The following is a 21,517-nucleotide window of genomic DNA, read 5'->3' on the forward strand; positions in this document are numbered from 1 at the left end:
CTATAGCCTAGGTGAAAATGAGGTGGAGTTTCTTCCACGCAACATGTTTAAAGTGCCTACTGTGTGTCTTGGGCTTTCCTCTATTGTGCCTTCATTAAGCCCAAACCAGTGTACTTGGTTAGTATAAGCCATATTTACACTTGAAGGTTCAGAAAAAATATGCAAGTTCAGTGTGTTTGGGGTCATACTTACACCTGAAGGTTCAGAAAGATCCTCAGTTTCCCATAGGCGATACATGACCGATCCTGGAAAATATCTTGTCTTCTGATTTCAAGCCGTCTTTTGTTTACAGTGCTCTTCTCTTCTTTAAAAGATTTTCTTAGTTACAGCACTTTTTCCTCAAGCAAAGCCCAATATACAAGCCTGTCAGAAGAAAGCTGCCCTGGTCTAACTGGGGATGGAGGGTCAGGTCACCACCTGCTAGGCTTTCCTTTGTCCCCGAGACAGCTTCTAAATTGGAGGACCTATGACTGTGTAAGGCTCGGGTTTAAAACCATGCTTCCGCACCATACAGTACTTCTCAGCTCACAAAAGCCCGAAGCTTAGTTACTGTTGGATAAGCACAATTAGATGCCAACAGTTATTAGAGTTTCATGATCGTAAGGGAGACCTCTCTAAACCCAGGTAATAAGCAATTCCTGTTAAATATTCATGAGTGTTAATATTGGCCAGGTCTTTCTAATCTCAGGCTCATTCGGATTTTCACCTGTGATGCTTTTATGTAAACAAGGAAGCTGAAATGGTCTTGGAGGAGTGTTTTGCCTCCAGCAGGTGCAAAGTGTTTGTTGATTTGATTTCCCAGGTTAACCCTGAAGGAGGAAGTATTTGAGTACCTACAATGCAGATCACACTCTTCCCACCAGAATTAGCAAAGATGTAGGCTACTTGGGCCCTTGAAGATGTCGCAATCCAGTTGCAGAACATGTGAGCTGAAACAATTAGACAGCCCTACAAATTGGCAAGTCATCAAGTGCTAAATCATATATTGCAGCTACTGGTGCTATGAGAGGTCAGAGAAGAAAGAGATTAATGAGAGGGAAATGGAGTAATAGAGGTTAACTGTAGAGCCAAGTGGTCCTCTTGATAAATTGGGTCTTGATAAATTGGTAGGAATTAGAAAAGAGAGGGCACTTAAGGCAGGGCAGCTACACATGGAGTAAAGACTTGGAGGTAGGAATTGACAGGGGAGGAATTTGAGTGATTGGAGAACCTGGAAGTTGTATAATGGGAAATAACTTTCGGGGGTCATTTGGGAAATTAGTAAACTAGATATATGTCTTAATGCAGGACACAATCACAGGAACTCAAGAGAGCAAAAGGAATCAGAGTTCTCATGACTGGGTCTCTGCCCCTCGGAGCAGAGGGAGTAGAACTGAGGTGTATGAAGCCAGACAGCACCTATTGCTTGATCTTATGGACAATAGGAGCCATTATAGGTTCTGTGAGGGGAAGCCATATTTTGGAAAGATTGCTCTCCAGCATGCTTTTGAGAGATTGGAGGGGTACTTGCCTCCCTTTAGCACACATTCCAAGTCTTCTGATGCTTGTAGGCTCCCAACGATGACCTAACTTGGGATTGGTTTTGTGAATTTCTCCATAAAATTGCTTCCAGTTAGTTTCAGTTCCAAATAAACTGCAATGTTAATCCAAATGCTCTTATGAACAATAATTTGGTAGAGTTAATGAAGTGCTAACAATGAAACATGAAGAGCCTCACTCAAGTAAACTGTTAGGAACTGTGATGTCCCTCTAATAGTATCCCTGCATTGACATTTTTGCAAACACAGGAAATACATTCAACAGATCCAACTGTTCTGTCAGGCAAGCACCAAGCCTGACGCTGTAACAATGCTGCCATTTGTGTATCGATTTCTGTGAATCAAGAACTGAAGTATTGCCTCCCTCTTCACATTTATTTTATGACCTGCATGTTAGGTCTTCACATTTCTGAGAGACGACAGGCTGGGTCCCTCAGATCAAAGTGCAGGGAAGGATTGGAAACTAGACATTGATTTGGTGTTTCAGAATTAGCCAATCACTGTGTTTAAATGGTGATGATGATATATACCACTTATCAAACTTCCAGCATTCAATGAGTAAAACCATTTACATTATTCATTCAATCTACAAAATGATGGCTTTTTTTTTTTTTATGGGAGAAGGAGCCAATGCAATGGCTAGTCTTTATTGGAAAGAAGAAACTTTACAGCACATTTTGAGTAAATTAGTGCAAAGGCTCAGTGGGCCAACTGGTGGGGCACCAGCTTGTAATGGGTTCCACAGCTAGGGCATCGCTGGGCCTCGCTTTTGTGCAGCCAAAACCAGATGACAGTACTATTGTCCTCTTCACAGATGCAGCCCACTATTCGCTTGTTGGTGATAGATGGGACTAAATTAGGGTCTTCTTTGGTGCCTGCAGCTGCCTTTGGGGCTAGAATATTGTATGGGTCCAGTCCCTTCCATGCAGCCAAATCTATTCACGATGGAGTCATCGTGTATATGTTTTTGTTACCTCTGTTTTCTAAGTGTGGTGACTGGAGCTTGGAAATTAACCAACTCACTAGTACACAGATAGGAAATGGTGGAACTATGGATATGAATCACATCTTCCTGACCAGATTCTATTCTTTTAGCTTCTTCCTTATCCTGCTTCTCCATGTTGATGATGAAGATTGAGATGATAATTTCTGTGGTGGACATTTTTGGTTGCTTAACCAATAGCTTGCTGTCTTCTTGTGTGGGTGGGAAATTTACCCAGCTAAAAGACTTACCTAGATTTCCTTGCACCTCAGGATGGCCATGTGATAGGAATCTGGCCAATGAGACACAAGTTGAAGACTCTTGCTGATTTCCCAGTATAGGCACAGATTCTTCCAGCAACTCCTTTACTCCTATTCCTATCTTGAATGTGGATACTTGCTGTGTAATAACCATCTTGCAATCAGGTGGGCAAAAGCCAGATGCTAAGGTAGTGGAACAGGAGTCTAGAGATAACATGAGTCTTTGATGATTCTCTTGAACAGTTGCATGGGTTTTGGCCTGCTTGTATCCTATCTACTGATTATGTGATAAAAATAAATCATTTCTTGCTGTTTCATGCAATCCTAACTGATAAAATTATTATGCCTTATAGCCCCTGACATACATCAATGCTTTTCAATTGCAACTGATTGACATTTTGAGTCTGAATAACTTTTTGTGGTTGGTGCTGTTCTGTGCATTGTAAGATGTTGAGCAGCATCCCTTGCCTCTACCCACCAGCTGTGACAGCCAAATGTGTCTCCAGATATTGCCAAGTGTCCCTTGTGAAGCGAAGGAGCCCTCGTTGAGAACCATTGCCATACATAATTTCATTCAATCTTCTCAATGATTTTGCTGGTAGGTAGAGAAGTTTAATTGGTTTAAAAGGTGAGGAAATTAGACTCTAAGAAATTAAGTGAGTTGCCAAGAGTTATGACATTAGTAAGTAGACTGGAACCCAGGACTTTGGGCTCCAGGTTCAGTATGTTTTCTGTTGCAGTACTTGGGTTATTTGCTTTGGCTAAGGCCGCTGATCTAATTATTTGTGAATGGACATCTGCTCAAGATGCTGACTGATTGTTGTAAAGAAATATTGCAGTTGGGTGAGGCAGAGTGTTCTGTGACAAAAAGATAGTAGTATAACTTCTCTGTCTTACTCCCTTGAACAGAAATGTATTACTCAGTGTTTCAAAAGACAGTTCACAGGTCAGGGCTTCTTAAGTGTGCTGACATCATTGTCCTGGCTGCAGTTGGATTACCTATTCTTATTTTCTAAAAATTACTTTCTGCAGATTCCAAAATTTTCCTTAGCCTTTTTCTATGTCCCAACAACTTGCCCTCAGTTAACTATGGGGAATTAAAAAAAAAAAAGTTAAAAAGATTACATTTGATTTGATTCTTTTTACCCCCACCTTTGCTTCCTGGGAAAGCAATCTGTAGCAAACAACAGCCATCTACTTACTCAGGCCTCTCTTGGAGTCAAACGCCTCATCTGGCTTCTCTGATATTTCCAGATTTCTCCACTGGGATTGCCTACTGGGGTGTGATCTTAGAGGCATCATCATGAGTTCTAGTTCTGGCCCATAAACAAAAGAACACAGACTCTCTTAGCCCATTAATAGCTGTCGAGAAAACTCTTTAGTGGGAGGATAGGGCAGGGAGTGCCTCTTGACAGAAAAGGATACCTTCAAGGGAACAGTGCTTTATCGACCCACTATAGCCTTGACCTTTGGCTCCTCCTCATTTTTTTTTAATGCTTTCAGACTAAAAGTCGATTTATTTTTAAGTACATTTCTGTCTGGTGTCTTTAGAGAATCCTTGGAAAGTCTGCTAGACTTGCTAATAGCTACCAAGGCTGAATCATGTTACCTCACCTACTACCAGCCTCCGTCAACATTGTCTGAACTTATTTTGGGAAGTTATTGGACTGTTTATACATAGTGAAATGTTCTTGAAAAGTTGTTTGCATGCCATCTTGCCACTAAGGAAAGTGGATGAACATCCCCAATGAGGACATTGTAAGAAAGGTGAAAATTTCTTGATGGCCTTCTTTCATTTTCCTTACTTAATTCTTTTTTTTTTTTAAAGATAAAAATGCTCAAAGTCCTTTTTTTTTTTTTTTTTAAGATTATTTATTTATTTATTTATGATAGAGAGACAGAAACACAGGAGGAGGGAGAAGCAGGCTCCATGCAAGGAGCCCGACGTGGGACGCGATCCCAGGGACTCCAGGATCGCGCCCTGGGCCAAAGGCAGGCGCTAAACCGCTGAGCCACCCAGGGATTCCCCCATCCTTACTTAATTCTTTTTTTTTTTAATTAATTTTTATTGGTGTTCAATTTACCAACATACAGAAAAACACCCAGTGCTCATCCCGTCAAGTTAATTCTTAATAGATATTTGTTTTCTTATATCGTATATTCTCCTCCCCCCCCCCCCCCACTTTTTAGAATAAGGGCATGGTTAAATTAATAGCAAATGTATGAGCCCAGTTTTGTGAAACAGGAGCCCATTACATTAATAGGGAATTATAAAATGATTTAAAGAGACAATTACAGATCTGGTTTAACCTGTTTTCAGAGAGGTAGACAAGTTTAAAAAATGCAAAATGATGCATCCGCATGATTATGGTTTGTAGTTGGAAAACCATACATTCCATAGAGTCTCAGGGTTTATTTTATTTTATTTTTTTTATTTATGAGAGACATAGAGAGAGAGGCAGAGACACAGGAGGAGGGAGAAGCAGGCTCCACGTCGAGAGCCCGACGCGGGACTCCATCCCGGGACCCCAGGACCGCGCCCCAGGCCAAAGGCAGGCACCAAACCGCCAAGCCACCCAGGGATCCCCAAGTCTCAGGGTTTACATATCAGTTGAAGTCATTCATTTCTTGATGGAATAAATATTTATTTCATACCAACTATGAAATAGATATGGTGTTAGATATGGGGATTTCAGGTGAAATTTAAAAAATGATTATTTTTTCTGTGAAGGAATTTGGCCTGATAAGCAAATCAGATGAAAAATAACTATCTGGCAATATAATGTAAAAGTATGCAGAGCTCAGTAAGAACAGTAATGAACAATGATGGAATGACAATGTAAACATAGGTATGCCTCTTTCCGTCTTATAATGAGGAACTCTGCTTTTCTTTCCCGGTGATTCTACTGGAGGGGACTCTACTTCCTTCCAAAGGACAGGAAAATGCTGGAGGGGACATTTTATCAAGTCCCTACTTGTTTTTCTGAAAGGAGAACAAGTGTCCAATTGATTGTAGGGAGCTTGGTTGGGTCACATTTTTCCCTTCTGAGTGCATAGTCACCACATTGTAAAGGTAACAAAGATTCATCTCTCATTCTCTCAGGTTCTCATTCTGCTGGCATCTAGCTTTTGGAGGCAGGCTGATCTGGTCTCTGACATGTACTCAGAGTATGTTTGCAGAGCTTACTTCACCACAGCAGATGCCTAGCTTTAGATTTGGGGAGGGATATTGTTCCCTTGTTCTGGCCTTGGGTCCAAGTATCATTCTGCAATGCCTCTTACTAGGGGAACCTTGTTATCAGATGATGGTTAACAGGGCTGATCCAGTGATCTTCATCTGGCTCTGGATATTTACCAGTTAGAACTCAGAAGGTATATGTTCTCATTCATTTGGGGAATATAAATAATAGTGAAAGGGAATAGAAGGGAAGGGAGAAGAAATGGGTAGGAAATATCAGAAAGGGAGACAGAACATGAAGACTCCTAACTCTGGGAAAGGAACTAGGGGTGGTGGAAGGGGAGGAGGGCGGGGGGTGGGGGTGAATGGGTGACGAGCACTGAGGGGGGCACTTGACGGGATGAGCACTGGGTGTTATTCTGTATGTTGGTAAATTGAACACCAATAAAAAATAAATTTATTAAAAAAACAAAACAAAACAAAACAAAACAAAAAACAAACAAACAAACAAAAGAACTCAGAAGGTATGAGAGATGCCTTATTAGCACTCCTTACATGGAGCAACCTTACTCAACAATTCTAACAGCCTTATGGGAAGGTTGTAATATGGATTATTTTCTCTTATGTTGCATGTGAAGAAGTAGGCAGAGACTGAGGTTATGTGGAATAATTAAATGATAGCACCACACAGTTGGGTTCAGATCCTGGTGCTGTCCTGGGGATAAGTTTCTTTATTTGATAAGCCTCAGTTTCCTCCTCTGTAAAATAGAGATAGCATCATCACCTTTGTAAGTTGTTATGAAAACTAGACATTGTGTATATAGAACACTTAGCACAATGCCTGATGCATAGCAGGTACTCCAAGAATATCTGACCTGGGGGGCGTTGGGGTGGCTCAGTTGGTTAAGTGACCTGACTCTTGATTTTAGCTCAGGTCATGATCTCAGGGTCATGAGATCAAGCCTCACATCAGACTCCACACTGGACATGGAGCCTGCTTAATATTCTCTTTCTCCCTCTGCCTCTCTCCTGTTATGCTCTCTTTCTCTCTCTCTGTCTCCAAAAAAGAGAGAAAGAATATTTGACCTGAGTTGGAGTTATGAAGCCATGAAGCCAAAGCAGGGAATTGGGGGATCCAGGAAACCTGAGACTAAGGACTAACTGAATGAGCAAATGGGAGGTAATCTTGTGGACTTCCAAAATGAAGTGCAATATATAGGACAGCCTTACGGGGGGTACCAGCATTACCTCAGGTAGGAATATTGATTTCATCTATAGAAGCTAAAATAAGATGGATATTTTAAGTTTTAGACTATATTAAACACACTGAGCAGCAGCTTCTTTCTCAGGAGAGATTCTTTTTTTTTTTTTTTTTTTTTTTGTGAGGGGTCAGTTGGGTAGTGAACAGTGTGGTACAAACACAATATGTTCCAGGAGGGGAAGAACCAGCCTGTCTTTCACTCTGTAGTATCTCCAGGGCCTAGAACAGTGATGTCTGATGTCCATATCTCATTGATCAATAAATATCTGGTGAACCAGTGAATAAATGAACTTAGAGATAGGAGACTGCTATGGGCTTGAATCACTAGAAAACTGCCTTTAAAAGGTGGCACTTGAGAAAGACCTGGAAGAATGAGGAGATTTTGTAGGGAAAGGGGAAGTGGATACTTTGGAATGGTTGATGACTTTAGAAAAAAATTTTTTTTCTTTTGTTCTTTGTTTTCATTTTGTTTTGTTTTGTTTATTGTTTTTGTTTTTGTTTTTTGCTTAGAAAAAATTCCTAATGTAAACTGAAGGACTAAGAGAGAACTGATAATTCACATGGGTCATCTCCTGTATTGGGAAGAATCACAACATAACGTTTCCAGCTATAGCATTCGTATCTCTAAGGAAGACGGCGCTGATAACGGGATTGGCTCTGTGGCTTTTCTGATTGGCCATATGAAGTCATATTTTACACTTGTGATTTTCCAGGTTGCTGGTGGCAACAATATTTCTTTAAAGCATACTATTTATGGGTGGAAGTGGGAGGAAAAATATGGCAAAATAAAGGACAAGCTTTGATGCATATAACTCCCTCTACAAATGTTTCCGAGTCATAACTGAGCAATCATGACACTCTCCATTAATTTAATGAAATTAATATTTTTCATACACCACTTTCAATGCTGCAAAGTACTTTATAGAGAGAGGCAAAATGAGATAATGAGATAATGTTTTATGGAACCATGCACCAGCTAGTTTCCTATCATTAGCAAGACAGAAGAATATATTAAAAACGACATGGAAAGAAAAAAACTCCAAAATAGCAACCAAAGAAGAGAGGGTAGGAACAAGATAAGGCTCTCAAAGCTCTTTGTCCTTTACTATAAAAATAGCTCAATTTATTGGCAGGTTTCAGAGTGAGCCTGGGGCAAGTGAGCCTAGGGGCTGAGCTCTTGCCCTTTTTACAGCAGTTAGACCAAATAAAATATATTTTTCACTTCTGTTTGCTCATTCATGAGCTAGTCTAATGTACTAGATTATGATATTTGGAGTCAATCAAATCTGAGTTCACATCCAGTTCTACTGTTCACTGGCTGCCTGTTTTGGCCTTCTTGTGACTCAGTTTTGCCATCCATAAAATGAGTGTGAAAACCTGTCTCATAGGGTTCTTATAAGTTTTAGGTTTATAAATTTACCATGCTGGTCAGCATATAGTAGATGCTCAACAAATGCTTCTTTAATCTCTGTTTTTGTTAGTAGCAATAGTACCAGGTCTAGTTGGGGTCACTCCTTTGGGTTGGTGGCTGATGAGTGGCCTGAGGAGGCCAGAGCCTGCTCTTCAGGAGGTAGAGAGAAGAGAAGGACTTGGCAGGAAAGGCTCTGAGGCATGGGGCCTATGAGAACCTCACTGGTGAGTGATTGTGATGTGTTGAGGCCTCTGTTGAGAGCCAGCACTCTGTGTTTCAAGGCCGACTGAGGAAGGGCAAAGGCTAGCAAGCTGAAAGACTCTCATTCCAGGGAATAGTTTGCTGAGTGGGTCTGCTTTGCCCTAATCCCTCCAGAAAACATTTAGATGTGGCCCTCATGTTTACATAGCCTCATATCTCGCGGAAGCTTCTGGAAGGTGGTGACCACTTTTCTTCTTTCATTGTAAATGTGCTGTTGATGATGCTCAACAGGCCTGTACATCTCCCAAATAATGGCCACAAGAAGAAGGATAAAGAAGCAGTGGTGTGCTGGTGAATGTTTAACAACTGGCTCTCTGGGGGGGGTGGGGGGGAGAAAAGTCTTGATTTATTTCATTTGCTACTTTCTTTGTAAATACTCTCACTATGGCTGATTTCAAGCTACCGATGCTATGTCAACCAATTTCCCGAACTCCTAAAAATTGTAGCAGTAGGTTCTTAGAACTGGTACAAAGTGGCTGCATTATATCCTGTCTCCAGCACAACTCTGGAAAGGGTCACTTGTGAAGTTGTTAGGCCCCTCGTGTAGCTGGAAGGAAGAATATGAGGGCTCCAGGTGATTTCCAGGTAATGAGGCCAGTGTCAGCATGGATGCTTTCTCCTAATGCTGGAATTCACTTTTTCTACCTTTGAGATAATAGGCTGATTTTTGGCCATTTCTCCTTTTCCTCCTTCCCCTCTTACAGGTTCCTTTTTACCTTTTACCTCTAATTTAAATACACACACACACACACACACACGTATGTATGTAGGTATATATATATATATATTAGGTATGTATGTAGATATATATATATATATATATATATATATATATATATATATTTAAGAAAGAACCAGAACAAAAATCTTGCTTTCTGTTTAAACAGGAAATATTTTTTTCAGGCTTGTTATTGATTTTTTTCTATTATTCCCACAATGCATCAAGTTAGAAAGAAGAGGTTGATTTAATTTTTCCGGCAAGGAAAAATAAACGCCCTCTGGGCTTTTCCTAATAGCGCAAACCCCTGCCTTCTGAAGTGCATTCAGAAGTGAACTGTTTCGCTCCAGGATTGTGGGGCTGCCTGACGAGGGTCTCCTATTTCCATAGACTCTAATTTTCAAAGCTGCTCCTTTCTTCAACATAATTTAGAATTTTACTTGTTCAGCCTGTGAAGTAGAGCTGGGCATATTATGGACTCAAGATATGAATCCTATTAATGAAACGGCATTTAGAAATGAGAGCATCACCGTCTTTGCTATAGATTAGTCATAACGTGCGGAGGACCCTGTCCGATCAGAAGCTCATTTTAAATAGCAAATTTCATGTGACTAAAGAATGCAATTATTGGTTGCTATCTTCGGAGGACATAGCAGGGCAGATAAAAAAATGAACATTTCTTAAAAAGCAATTAAATGGGCGGGAGACAAATTCTGAAAACAGAAGGAGGCAAAGAAGAAATAATGAACAGAAATAGAATGGGATTTGAAAATTAAAAAGCAAGTTAATTTGTCATTGTTAGGTAGAAAAGCCCCCAATGATGAGGTGATATCCTTTGCTGAACTGCTAAGTTTTTAAGGTCACGTGCTGTAGATGAGTATCTACTCTTTTTGTCTTGTCTTGAATAGATGGGAAGCATTCTTGGAAGTTAGCAAAGTTGCCTCTTGACTTCACTGATATAGGAAATCTTTGCTTATAACCACACTTGCCTAAAGGATGTTCTTACAAAACTCTTAAAAAAAAAAAAAAAGACAAGGAAAAGCCACTTTTTGGAATGAATAGGAAAAAAGGAGAGACAGAACAGATGGGGAAATAAATACTCATTTCCAGAACAGCCCTCCAGTGGGTGTAGCAAAGGAACCCCCAGGTCTGCAGTTAGACATACCTGGATGTGAATCTTATCCCTGCCATACCTTAACTGTGTGACTGTGGGCAAGTTTCTTAACCTCTCTGAGCTTCTATTTCCTTATTTGAGCAGTGGCATACTTAAGTGCACCAAGGTTGTGGGAATAAGATGAGGAATTGGTTGAACACATAGTACACATTCAAGAAATATCTTTCCTTTCTCATGGGCATGACTGGTCTCTGAGCCAAAATCCAGTTACAATTATGTGAGATGTGGTGAACCCTATGTATATTTTTATTATATGTCCTGACACCATCTGATGGGATCCTATGGAGCAAGGCTGGTGGCATTTGGGTAGAGAAGTGGGCCTCAGAGGCTGCCTTAGGCCTGCCAGATTCCCGCTGCAGGTGCAAGGGGAGATCACAGGTACCTGCCTAGGGACAGCAGTTGGGCTGTGGGGAGCAAGGATCAGGTTCATGATGAATCCGGGCTGTCAACTCTCCTCAACAGAAATAAATCCCAATCTGCAAACAAATGGTAGGGGGAGAGGAAGGAGAAGGGTAATTAATTTTGTTTGTTTGATAGAGTTCTTATTTTATTATTTTCTGTATAAATGTGGTACTGGCTTATTTTAGGAAAAAAAATAAACAAATTCAAATAATCCAAAAGAAGAAACTATAAAATACCCATAATTTTTTCCACCCACATTAAGACAGTGTGGTGTTTCTCAAACTTTTCATTTTTACTGATGAATTTGTTTTCTTAGGAATGAATTTAACTTTTTAATTATAAACCTATGTTTGTTTAAATAGACACATCATGCTTTATGTTAAATTATTTTAGCGTCTCTCATTCTCAGGTCCTTGAATATGACTGGCTTTCTGGCTATCCTATGGACTCCTCTACCAGTAGATACACCGAAGTGTCTCCTAGTTTGAGGTATATTTTTCCAGACCATTTCCTCATTTTCTGTGATTTTTATACACTACAGTGCTTGCAGCTGTTTGCTTTGGATAGTTCAAATCAAGGGTACTTAAAAATTAATATTTTGCTTATTTATTTTTGCTGATTTTTGCAAATGAATTCATATTGCTTTTAAAACAAGTGGTTTGCTTTTATATAAAACTTTACAGAAAATATATTGAAACCAGCTTACAAACAGAGCATTGTCTATAGAAGAACTGTAGTAAGGGCATTATATGTCTATATGTGTATGTATATAGCTATATAAACACTAAATAACTATATATTTATCTGTATACATGTATGTTTTAAAATCCCCATATATATATGCATGTGCATATGGTTTCTTATAGCAATATATTATGAACATATTTTTATATTGAAATACTTTATATTATTAGTTGCATAGTAATCAATAGCATAACTTTCTAATATATAGTGACAATATATAAATATATATATGACATAGATATATAATACTATAGATATAATGAAATCTATATCATTGTGTATTTGAATTTTTTCCCAATTTCTTACAATTACAAATGTTGCTCTGTTGAATATCCTTGTATACATTCTTAATTATTTGACATGTTGCAGTTGAAAAGTCTGGTAGTAAGTTTATACTAATGGTAAAACATGTTCCAAGTTACAATGTTATGAACAGTAGTTAGGTTCCCAGGGTAGCCCAGAACTATCAATTGAATGCGATGTAGTCATACTAGGATTTTGGTACTGTTCCACTGTAGTGGGTTGAACTGTGTTTCCCTCATGTCCCCCAAGTGTGTTCAAGTCCCTGAACCCTGGTACCTGTGAATGTGACCTTATACTGAAAAGAGTTTTTGCCAATGTAAATCAAGGTAAGATATGGTCATACTGGATTAAGCTGGGCCCTAGACCCACTGGTGTCTTTGTAAAAGAAAGGAGAGGAAGATTTGGACACAGAGACAGAAGGGAAAGGTCATGTGAATGAAGACAGGTGCTGATATTAGAGGGTATGTTGTCACAAGCCACAGAAGGCCAGGAGCCACCAAGAGCTGGAAGATGCAAGAAAGGATTTTCCTCTAGAGTTCTTTGAGAGACGGTGGCCATTCTGATACCTCTATTTCAGACCTCTAGCCTGGGATTATGAGAGAATAAATTTTTGTCTTTCTTTTTTTTTAAATTTTTGTCTTTTCTTAAAGCTACCTAGTATGTGATATTTTGTTACAGTAGTTCTAGGGAATGGATACATGTACTTGATCACCTTTCGGAATATGCTTCTTTGTAGAATGAATGTTATAAAGGGTGATGAGATCCCAGGTATAGTGCACAAAAGTATTTATTTATTTATATTTTTATTTTTTAATTGGTTTTCAAAAACTATTTAAATGCATAATATAATCAAAGCATAGTACTATCCCACTTAATGTCATTTAAAGGGGTTTTTCCATAAGAAAGCTCAACATATATAACTGGTGGGCTGAACTCTGTCTTCAGACAGACATGAGACAGTGCCTTATCCTGCCACGAGGGGGCGCTTTTGGCAGGGGGCTTCTAAGATGCAGGAAACCCAAAACTTCAGCAAATGTTTAATGTGCATCTGTTGTGCTGGTAGACAGTGGTGAACCAGACACAGTGCAGTCCACCATGGGATATACAGTTTAGTAGAGGCTGAGAAGGATGGGGACTTTGGGAGAACATTAAAAGTGAGCTATATAGAATCTGTAGCGACCAGTGAGGTGGGCAGGTGGTTGCAGAGGGAAGATGCTAGGACTGGGGGAGGTTTACTGGGATCAGCCTTCATGGCCAATACCAGCCACCTGGAATCCACTTCCTTCTCCTACTAGGGAGGGATATGAAGAGGAGGGTAAGTGTGTCAGTGTCTGTTAGATAAAGAAGATCTGAAAAGTAAAGTTGTGTTTTGAAGGTTTGTGCACAGATGAGAGGGAAATTCTCCCAAGAAAGAAGTCAATCTATCTCTTTCAGGCTCATCTAAGGTTCTAGCTACTTCTGTATCATTTTTAGTGCTTGGTCCACCCTATTTCTTATTCATTTCACGCCAAGGAAACCAATCTGTGACTTAAATTTGATTACCATAGATTTGTAGGCTTGGATTTGTGGATTGTGTCCTTGAATCCATTTAATTGGCCTAATCCATTCAAGCATAGTAACTGAGCACCGGCAAAAATGAGTCCCAAGCTAATGGCGATGGTTTGCTCTCCGGTAGGAAGATAGATTTAATGTGATGGATCAGTGTTTTAGAGCCATCAGTTAATTTCCTTTTATGTTCCGCATGTTAATTACCAAAGGAAACAATTTCATACCTAACTGAAGAGGATGAAGCAACATGTTGATTGTCATGTCAAATTACTTGGAACGAGAAATCTGGGAAAGCCACAGATGGGCACTGGCCATGTGGGGTCCAATGGCAGTGACTTGAATACTTCCATCTCCCAATAAGGCAGATGTGTATCAGCCTAAGAGAGAGTAAGATATTGACATTTCAGGGATAAGATCAGGCCATATGACCTAGACGTTTCCAAGGCAACAATGAGAATGGGCTTCCTCTTTTTGGACTTGTTCATAGCTGCTGTGTTATATGGTTTTACCTGAAATAGTAGGTTTCTCAAGCTTGGTAACCTCCAATGCAGACTCTAACAGTATGTTTATTGTGAAGTTACTTAAATATATGAAAACATAAAACTGCATAAACTCTTTGCTTCTAGGCAGCTGTAAAATCCCATTCCATTTACACAGTAAACAACTGCTTTTTATTTTATTTCAATTTTGTTGAGTCGCTGGTTTTGTTTGTATTTACTATGTCCAGTGATGTTGGTTAGCTAAAATGGAATCACTGAATGAACTTGGTTTTCTCAGTTCTCTGTGCCATTGCTGTGTGCTTCCTTTGCTTCTCCATGTCATGTTTTTATCATTCATGGCTCCGTCTTTGCTGTTCCGTTTTTAACATTTGAATAATATTTTGTGGTGGCTATATGCATACGGTTATTTGTATTTTATGTTCCTTGTGTATTAATGAGAGTAAAGAACACTCAAACTCAAAACTGAAACTTGCAAATTTCCATGCCAATGAACATGAAGTCTCACCCACCCAAAGTTTGGGATATTTCAGGTCCTTGAAGAGCCTCGAACACTTGTAATGGTGTCTGAAATCAAGCTTGACAGAGGCTCTTAACCCTTCACAAATGCCAGGGACCTTAGCTAGAAACAGCTGCTTAGGGAACTGCTCTTTCCTAGCACACCAGATGGAAAGATCAGGGCATGAGAGAGCCAAAGGTGGGCAGGAAGACGTGTATTGGGTGGGCTGGTGGGGAAGGTGCCACACCACATAATCCGTGTGCCGCCTCTGAGGCATGAGTCATGCCATTACTATAACTTTGACCCTGTGAGTTCAGCTAGCTGCCCAGGGTGACATAACTGTAAGGGACAGAAAGATTTCTAGGTCAAGGTAACTAGGAGATAGCCTGTGTCTAAGTCCTAGCTCTGCTGCTCATAACTGAGTGACCTTGGGCATGGTTTTGAAAACACAGGTGAGGCTGCTGGGACTGGGGGTCCCAGATAGTGTGGGTTAAGCAAGGTCTGCATTATAATTGTCCTTCACGTTGCAGTCTGAATGGGGAGTGCACAGCAGGTATGGCAGCCTGGCAGCACTGGAGAACAAGCTCCTACCATCTTGCTCCTCTGTCCACCCCACTTTCATCTGCACGGTCAAAGATGACCAGCTACTATGTTCACATTTTAGCCACAGATTGGGGGAAAGGGGCACTTCCTTTATTTCATTACCTGGAATTCACACCCATCACTTTTCACATGGTAGTGAGTCCTGCAATGCAGTTCATGCATTGAGCCAAACAGATATTCCTAGAAAAGAAGAAAATCAGTTGGGTGTGTGTGTCAGGTAGGGGTATGGGAGGGCAATCAGTAGTCTGACCAAGCTCCCTAAATCCTGGTTTCCCCATCTTTCAAATAGAGATGTTAGTCTACTTCATGGGGTGGTACTTGTGAATACTAAATTGGAGTTTCCTTGAAGAGCTCTTGGCATAGTACATGACTTTTATCAAGTGCTAAAGAAGAGGAGCTGCTGGTTGCAAACTTGGTGGATGTCACTCATGGCAGTGACATCCCATTCACATCAGATGATGTAGGTCACAGTGATGATTGTGAAGTGTTGCTCTCTGAGGCCATGCTGTACAGAATGCTTTCTGGTTAACCCCAAGTTGCCAAGGCAGCACTGCAAAGTGGTTGAGTGGCTTCTAGGGCCAGGATGCCTGGGCTGAGAAGCCTATCCTGCCCCTTTGAGCTGTGCCATGGGGTGCAAGTCACTTATGGCTCTATACCTCCATTGCCTCATGTCTACAATGAAGTTGACAATATCTCATGGGGTTGTTATGGTTTGTTATGGTACTTAAATGGACCACTATTTGTGAAGTGCTTATAGCAGCATGGAGCGCATAGAAATTTCTAGATAAGTTAGTCTATATGAAATAAATGAACTATTGAGGGTAAGCTATTGAGTCCTGATGTTATGAAGCTTTCCCTCTAACAGGACCTTCCAAAAAAGGATTAATTCCTTCCTTGTTGCCTGGAGGGGTAGAATTTGTCTTTCTCTATGCTCAAAGGCCAAGGCCTGGAAAAAATATCTAGTCCTTTGTGAGCCCTTAAGGAATAACTGAATTTTGGAGGCTGGGTGTTCCTTAGGGAAATAGCACGTGCCAAAAGTGACCTGTCATCCTAGTTTCTTATGATGTGTCATCTGGTGCTAAGGAGATAATTTGCCAGTGAAAGAAACAAGTCATGATCTTCATGCAAAGTCCTAGATCCATATCTCTGGGTATGAAGTTATAGAGCAGTGGAAAGAACACTGAGGGTGGTTGCAAAGCCTGCATTCAAGGCTTGGTCTACCCCCAACTACCCGTAAGACTCTGTGAATGTGGGGGCAGGTATCAATGCTTTAAAGTTTTCATAGGGAAAATGGGAATAGCATTTACCTATTGGTCATTTGCGGAAATGTGTATGTTCAATTCATTAAAAATATAGCAGATTTCTTATGTGCCTGGCACAGTGAATACAATATGTGTGTCTGTTGTGAAGGGTCCTTGCCAAATGTGGAGACTCTGCATGGCAGGAAGCATGACCTGCAACATAAGGTACCTCGACTCACATGAGGCTGTCGTTGAAAGCAGAGAAAGGTCTGGAGTTGGATATTTTACATTGGGACATCTAATAATCTGTCACTTGTTTCCAATAAGAGGAAGGCTGCCTTTTGTGATGTGAAATCATTTTGATTTTTAGGCACAGCTCTTGCTTCCAATTGAAATGATTGTTTCTAACATGAGAAGATTCTGTGCACTATTCTGAGAAGGCTGGCAGATGCTTTTTGAAGTGATTGTAATGGGATTTGCTGCATACATCAGAGGGTGAGGTAGCTGAGTCCTTCTTGTGTGTCAGGCAGATTTGATTTCAAACTCTGGAGGCAAATAAAGGAATCCTGGGAAGCAAATACAAAAAAAAAAAAAAATCTGAGCAAATGTGGAAATCTCAAAAGGGGAATGATGGGTCAGGGACAAAAGAAGGAATACAGAGGGTAAACAACAGGGCTCACTTTTGCATCCTTACTTTCTCCTTCTAATGAATGTGAATGGGACCTTCACTGAGTATTGTTTTGGTGAGATTTGCTTCACCTTGGGGACCCAAAGCCAGAAGTTTTCCTTGATAACAAACATACTAAAGAAATCTTGTTCATTACAAAAGGAAGAAGGAACAACAGAGACTTGGATGTTTTTTAAATGAATTCAGCAGAGACTGTTCCAGGTTGGGTTTATGAACAAATGATGAAACAAAGATATGGCAAATTCTATTTCTGGAGCGCAGGGAGCCTTAGGCATAAACTGTTTTGCAAAGCATAGTCTGAGACCCAGAAGCTGACCAAATGCTTCCGGGCCAGGGTCACTTCCAAGATAGGGGGTCTATCCTGGCTGCTGTTCCTCCCACAAAAGGCTCTTTTTGAGATTCACCAATTGCCCTGCCGTGTTCTGTTTGCCAATGGTCTACACACCAATCTGTGCATTTAATCCATGTAAACAAACATTTGTCATAAAATAGTGCGGGCATGTGCAAGAATGGGGGCATGTACAGGAGAGGAGTGAGTCTTCTTGGGAAAATAGGAAGGGAGTTTGACAAAAGGCCCCCTGGAGGAGGTGGCTTCTGCTCTTCTCTGCTGTGGGCATAATTGTGTCATTCTAACAAATGGATAGGGACACACGGAAGTCATGTGTGCACACGCATGTGTAATTCTACCTGCCAGAAGTTTGCAGGAGGCAGCAGCCTTGGAGACAAATGTCTAGGTCCTTGAGAAATTCTTGTGACAATGATGAGAATGAGTCATCTAGATGGGAACAACTTATTTATTCCAAGGAAAACAATGAAGACACTCTTCTTTCCGGTGGGAAGTTTGGAAGATGGAATAGATGAAAAGAAAGGACTTAGGCAGCGGAAACACCAAAAATTTAATAAGCTTATAAAGAAGTGGACTGGACAGAGCGGTTGTAGGGGAGGTCAGTGGGGATCTTAAATGGCAGTTTTGTTCCTTTCGCTTCTTCCAACTTTTGCATCTGATCTCAGTGTTTTTTCTAGAATGATCCATGAGGTCCAGCTTTCTGTGTGTAATCACCTGAGTCTGGTCTCAACCTTTGTCACTGAATTATATGTACCCAGAGGACAGATTGATTCAGAGGAAGGTACTGCTGCAATTGCATAGAGAGAAGATGGGCAGCCTGGTGCTGGTTAGGGAGCAGATGCAGGGCAGTGAGGGGAGCAGTGAGTTTTCAGCTCCCCTCCCCACCTCCCTTTTCCAGAGAAAACCACAGCCAACAGGTAAAACAAGAGATAGGGACTCTCTGCAGCATGGCTGAAGGCATCTGCGTCCATCATGGTTGTCCATCAAGTCTTCTCTCAGAGTCCATTTGGGGAGATGCATTCCTCACAGTCTGTTGTGAGCAGTATTGAGCTGATGTATGGAAAGCACTTAGGAGGGTACCTGCTGACACACAGAAAGTGCTCCGTACGTGCTGTTGTCACCTCAGAGAACGTCAAGTGTATGCATCGTAAATGTAAAACTGAGTTCTGAAGGAAGGGTGTGTGTGCGCGTGCACCTGAGTTGGGAAAGTTTGATAGAAGAATTTAATGCCTCCTCTATTTGAAAACTTTCTAGACCAAGTAATAATTGCAATCACAATGGAAGTGCTTCCTCTCACCTGGGGGCAAAGAAGTTTACACTTTCCATCTGTAACCATTGAGGTCATGGTCCTAGGATGTTAAAGCCGGGAGGAACCTCATGGGTCTCCCACCCACTCCCAGCTTTTATTGATGAGAAAACACTCAGAAGACAAGTCTCACCCAAGACCACCTGGCCAGGAAGAAGCAGAGGCAGATGATGGCTTCTCTTAGCTTGTAAGTAGAGGGAGCAGAGGGCTCTGAGTTCCTGTTAAGCCCTACTCACTCTCCAGGTGACAGGTAAGCCTGTGAATTATGTCCAGGGAAGGGCTGGCCCCTCACATACCAGTCAGCTCAGACAGTGGAGAATGGAGATGAGCTTGAGTAGTGAGAGGCAGACATGGAAACATTCCCAAGGTGCCTTCTGTTTCCCTTGTCTTCTGGATGTCACCTCTGCTGACCACATACCTGGAGAGGTTGGGTTGGTGCTATTGGTGATGTGCCTCAGGTAGCTCTGGCTGTTGGGCGTGTGTGTGTGTGTGTGAGAGAGAGAGAGAGACAGAGACAGAGACAGAGAGATAAAGACAGAGACAGATGAACAGAGACAGAACAGAGAGAGAGCCATAGACTATTGGAAGTCTCAAATGGGCTTGGGAGAAAAAGTTTGGAATCAAAGGGACCATTCTCATTACTCCACTTAAGAGCACTTTTTACTTGCTTGATTCAACGTGTGTGTCAAGAAAAAAAGTCTAAATAAAACTGTACTCTTAAAACACGCTTTTAAGTAGAGTGTCCCCTAAATCTTAACGCCATTTAAAACTGCTTAATCCTTTCCCTAAATCCTTTTTAGAGAAAGGATAAAGCATCCTAGTCCATAGTGCTAAGGGGGTGAGTGATGGAGGCTGGATGTGGGGTAGGCCTGGGGGCTGCACCCTGCGAGGGGCGGGCGGGCCACACATCTCTGGGCTGAGCGGGTGGGGAAGCGCGTTGTGGGCAGCAGGCTGTGCCACGTCTTGCAGGTGACTGTGTTGTGCAATGATTTGCTTCAGAAGTGCTTGACTTGAGTGGACCTTTTTGGGAACTGGTAGGGAGTAGAATGGAGAAAGCTGGTAAAGGAGTAGGGATAGGGACCAGGAAGGAAATCCAGCTGCGAACTAGCAGAATGAGGCTGGTGGTGCTCCTTGAACTTTCAAGCCACGGCAGTGGGGTTTGGGCCAAGCTCAGCCTGAAAGCCGAGGGACGAGGAGCCGCAGTGATATCTGGGTTACATAAATAATTCAAGAACTAGCTGTCTAGGAATCCAAGGCCTGAGGACTCGTGGGGTCATCCTGTCTTTTAATATTTAAAAACAAACAAAAAGGCTTGCACTCCTGGCTTCACAACACAGTGGAAGCCCAGTTCCAATCTGAATATTTTCATGACACTCTGAGCCTTACGATCCCTGCCTCACCTTTCTCTCCAATTTATGGTTGTTGCTGAATAATTCTTGAGCCTGACCCTTGTTCACCTCCTGTGGCTGTTCTTTCCATTTTTACCCCACATGAACCTAAATGTGCCAGAGACCCTTTTTAAAAATTTCCCGGAAGCATCCCCAGCTCAAGACGGCTGGTGTGGTAACCTTTCACCGACGAGGGGTCACAACACAGCCCAGACAGGCAGCCTGAATTATTTATTACATTTGCTAGTCCATAAATCTCCCTTGGCCTTTCTCCACTGCCTGGAACATCTTGCTGGATGTCTTCTCTTGCCAAGGCCCTTTCCATTTGGCTGGGCCCTTCTTCCTTCTTTTGTGGACAGTTCACATCTGTCAGTGTCTGCCTGGACACTCTTCCCCCCATTCTTGTCCTGGAGAAATAAAATTGATTTTATTTTGTTGATCTACTTACTTTTTACCATCTCCACTTTCCCGCTCAGAGTTAGAGCCTGCCTTCTCTCAACTGGGAAGGCCCTTGGAAATGTTTTTCTAAATAACGGACAGTTTCCTCCCTAAAAAAAAATTCTGGCACCGAGTTTTAAAATAACATGTTTTCACCCCAACATCATTAAATTATGATTTCTTAATTTAAGGAGGAAAAGGGGAAGGGATGAATATATCTTGAAGGCTTATTCAAAGTAGACCCTGGGCTAGTGCTTTTTAATGCAGTGTTTTATGTAATGCTCATTAAAGTCTTATGGGAATGGGGTTTGAGAGTGGGGGTCATCCCCCTGGTTTACAGATGAGGACAGTGAAGGTCAGGCAAGTAAGAATGCTCCAGATTGCACAGGCTACTGAATGGTGGACCTTGAATTAAAGCCAGAGTCTTTGGATTCCAGAATGCATGCTCTTTCCATCATTTTTCTTGCCTTTGAAGAGACGGCATGGTTATAGAAACCTCAGATGTAGACAGTGTTTACTCTTCTCCCTCAGGCTTATAAGGGCAGCTCCGATTCTCTCTTTATTCCCTCCTTTCTGCTCACTTCCAAGTGTCCTTGGTCCTGTGTTGTGTCAACTCCTCCTCTAGCAAGCTCCTGATCCTCACACCTCCTCACGTCAGCATCTATTCCCTTCCATTCCATACTTGTGGCCATGGACTGACCCCAGTGCCCTGGGTTGGGCCTGTGTAGGAA

At 41.5% G+C, this 21,517-nt stretch overlaps 2 long non-coding RNA genes across 2 annotated transcripts in view; one reads left to right on the top strand and one right to left on the bottom strand.

Annotated features, from left to right (window-relative positions):
• The window catches only part of LOC121480079, a 214,805-nt gene that overhangs the window by 48,659 nt on the left and 144,629 nt on the right, over nucleotides 1-21,517 (top strand). The window lies entirely within an intron of this gene.
• LOC121480084 overlaps nucleotides 20,637-21,517 on the bottom strand; it is a 31,732-nt gene continuing 30,851 nt past the window's right edge. Inside the window, exon 3 of the long non-coding RNA XR_005984892.1 lies at nucleotides 20,637-20,755. This is a non-coding gene — a long non-coding RNA (uncharacterized LOC121480084). The remainder of the gene's footprint in view (nucleotides 20,756-21,517) is intronic.

Source organism: Vulpes lagopus, chromosome 2 (assembly GCF_018345385.1).
Source record: "Vulpes lagopus strain Blue_001 chromosome 2, ASM1834538v1, whole genome shotgun sequence".
Taxonomy (NCBI): Eukaryota; Metazoa; Chordata; class Mammalia; order Carnivora; family Canidae; genus Vulpes; species Vulpes lagopus.